The sequence below is a fragment of the Bos indicus x Bos taurus genome, chromosome 27 (genome assembly GCF_003369695.1).
Source record: "Bos indicus x Bos taurus breed Angus x Brahman F1 hybrid chromosome 27, Bos_hybrid_MaternalHap_v2.0, whole genome shotgun sequence".
Lineage (NCBI taxonomy): Eukaryota > Metazoa > Chordata > Mammalia > Artiodactyla > Bovidae > Bos > Bos indicus x Bos taurus.
The window spans coordinates 45,101,686-45,105,330 of record NC_040102.1 but is presented as its reverse complement, the minus strand read 5'-3'; the positions used below and the strand labels follow the sequence as shown (position 1 = coordinate 45,105,330).

The following is a 3,645-nucleotide window of genomic DNA, read 5'->3' as shown; positions in this document are numbered from 1 at the left end:
AATTTTTCACCTATTTAAATTAATGAAGAGAAAAACAACTAGCCAAAATCCAAACTGAAGAGTAGAATTACGGTGAGTCAACAGATGGTTTGAAACACAAATAGTGTTAATTATAGAGCAGTACATACTGAGCATTAACCTTCTGATTGATCCATGACACTAGCTGAAGATTCTGAATACATTTTTGTTTTCAAAAGTCCATGCAGGTATGAATGTTATTAAAAGCTTTTTTGATAAATGAGGATCCACCAACTTTTATATTCATGGAAAAGTGATGAAGTCTTAATTTTTTCTCATGAAATTATATATTACTTTAAAACAAGTGAAAAGCAATTATATATAGAAAATATCCTAAGAAAGCATATTCAACTCTTACAAAGATAGCTCCAAATTAACATGTGCTTATCCAAATGTATTTATGAGTTATCCGATGACTACACTTAGCACAATTTTACATACACTGTGACTAACACTAATAGGTCAGAGTTACTATATTTGCATATGTAGATAAAGGAGGCTTAGTCCTGAGAGTCCGTTCATGGGGTAAACCATCACTGTGTTAGACTGGACCTCTTAGTATATTTAAGTGTTGCCATATACAGTCTATTTTAAACAGGGTTATTTATATGCCTGGGCATTTATAACAGGAAGTGGCATACACGGAATTATGTACTGCAGGTTCACTGCCTCAAGTTTCCCTGATGATTGCTTTGACGACCGCTTCTTTCACATCTTTGTTCCTCAAACTCTAGATCATGGGATTTAGCATAGGAATCACTGTGGGGTAAAACACAGCCACCATCTTCCCCTGCTCCACAGACTCTTCAGTGGGCCTCCTGAGATACATGAAGAGGAGAGTCCCATAAAACATGGTAACACCTGTCAGGTGGGACCCACATGTGGAGAATGCCTTCCTCCTGCCATTGGCAGAGTGCATGTGCAGCACAGCCGCTATGATGAGGGTATAAGAAATGAGAACCACTGAGAGGGAATATGTGAAATTAATCCCAGCGATAACAATCATGGTGCATTCTTTAATGTGGACCCCTCCACAGGCAATCTTGATAAGAGGAGGGTCAGCACAGTAGAAGTGGTTGATTTCTAAGTTTCCACAGAAGTACAGGCCATATGTCCACAGTGTGCAGATTAGGCTAACAGAGAATACATAGATGTATGTCACAGAGATGAGACGAGCATAGACAGTCCTGGACATTTTACTGCCATAAAGCAGAGGGCTGCAGATGACCATGTAGTGATCAAAGGCCATCACAGCCAAGATATATACTTCCATGTGGACAAGGGCTATGAAGAAGTAACACTGCACTAAACACCCCACATAGGAAATGGTTTCTGTCTGATAGTAAGTTTTCCAGCATCTTCAGAGTGACACTGGAAGAGAACCACACATCCACAGAAGACAAATGACTCAAGAAAAAGTACATGGAGCTCTGAAGCTGGAGGCTGATGCTGATCAAAATAATCATACCAATGTTCCCTATCAGAGTGATCATGTAAACTACTAGAAACACCACAAAAAAGAGAACTTGAAGCTCCTGATGACTGGTCAACCCCAGAAGAACAAATTCTGCCACATCTGTGAAATTTGGCATTGCCTTCAATTAGACCCAGTCTGCATTGCCTATGGACAAATTAAAAGAAACAAATGGATTTATTTTATTCTTAAAAATTTTGAGTCATGTTTATCAGTTTTCTAGTTCAAATAAAATAAAAATCAATGTAGACTTTGCACAAAGTTTAATATGAGTATATAATCACGTTTATTTCCTTTAATAGGACTTATAGGTAATTATTACAATATTTATTAGTTTCTTAACTCTAAAACAGACAATTACATTCATATACTATTAGTATTAGACACTTATTTTTGCTAAATTATTTCAATGATGCTAACATCATAGAGTGCTAACAGAAGTAAAGCTAGACTGAGAGTCATCAGAGAATGACCAAATCCATTTCAACAAATTGTCTTATAGGAAATTACCTGAGACTCATAAATGTAAATATTCAATAAGGTCAGACAACCACTTTGTGCTGAACAGGGAAGTAATAAGAGTGAATCATTGAAATTCCATTGAATATTATTTTTGTGTATGATGGTTGCCTCTCATTGTCTATATTAACACAAATGCACATGTAATATTAACTTACTCACTTCCCTATGACTTGGAAGATATCCTTTTTTAAAAATGTATTTATTTATTTTTGGCTGTGCTTGGGCTCCTCTTGGTTGGGTGTGTGGGCTTCTCACTGCAGTGGCTTCTCCTGTTGTGGCGCACTGACTCTAGGTGAGCAGGCTTAAATGGCTGTGGCTCACAGGTTTTAGAGTGCAGGCTCAGTAGTTGTGGTTCTTGGGCTTAGTTGCTCCATGGCATGTGGAAGCTTCCTCCAACCAGGGATAGAACTTATGTCCCCTACATTGGTAGGCATATTCTTATCCACTCAGCCACCAGGGAAGTTCAGAAGATATCTTCTTATCTATGCAATTTTATGGGATGATTGTCTTAAACCTTGGTCTTACAATCTAGTCATTGACATACTTTTCTACACTATGCCAGCATATGATATAAAAAGCTTTCAACTTATGAAAATTCTAGTCATGTTTTATTTTATTTAGCTATATATTTCACTTGCTTGATTACTGCTGCTTGCAGGATGAGGTAAGTGGTATTTAACAACACAGACTGTATCAGTTTAACAGTTATCTCAGAAAAGTAAACCGCAAGTGGTTCAATCACCATATCAAAATTATATCAATAGATAAATTCTATATACATATAAAGTAAAATTCAGGTGCCATGCTTTTAAATTTATTGTCTTATTTCAGATTCTACTGCTTTTCAGCAACAATCCATTATATGTATAATTATTTATTTTCAAATGCAATGTCACTGCAATTAAAATGTCCACAAGGAATGTTTTCTCTGTTTAATACACTTCCCCAGATAAGTCTTCTGAGAAGTAAACTGCTCTGAGTACTTAGGGATGCATCTGTAGGATTAACATCATCTCAGGAATTTAAGATCCCCATAATAATATTGCTCGAAGGGAATATTATGACATAAAATGGGCTGTAGATATAATTGCTTATAATAATTCATTTAAAAACATCAAAACCAATGTTATGTCAAATATATTTGCTATATTATATTCATTATTTATTACATTATATCTAGAAGTAATCTAAGTTTTGTAATATGAAATTGAACAAGCTACACGAGAGTTCGGTTTGCATCATAATTGATTCTTTTTGAAAAGGAGTGAATGAAAAATACAGAAATGAGACAATTTAGGGAATGGAACTACTGTGAGATGAAAATGGAGCATGCTGATAAACACAGAAATAAGAAGAGGCAGGCTGCACACAGAGTGGTCAAAGATCTCTTTGAGGATGTGACTTTTCAGTTACGAGCAAGTAGCCAGTTATGTAAAAATATTGAGAAAAAATAAAATGAAAATACAAAAGTTAGAAGAGGAACTATTTTTAAAAGTGTATAAACTCTATGATTGTATCATGGCTCCTTCCAACTAGTAGCAACTCACAATTTGGAAGTTGATTAATCTCTGTAAACACTCTTCCTACCCCTGAAATTATTCATATGGGAATTAAATACACCATAGAGAAAA

The 3,645-nt window shown here is 35.5% G+C and overlaps 1 pseudogene; it reads right to left on the bottom strand.

Annotated features, from left to right (window-relative positions):
- Nucleotides 1-688: 688 nt before the first annotated feature.
- LOC113884951 lies at nucleotides 689-1,610 on the bottom strand (annotated as a pseudogene).
- Nucleotides 1,611-3,645: the final 2,035 nt, after the last annotated feature.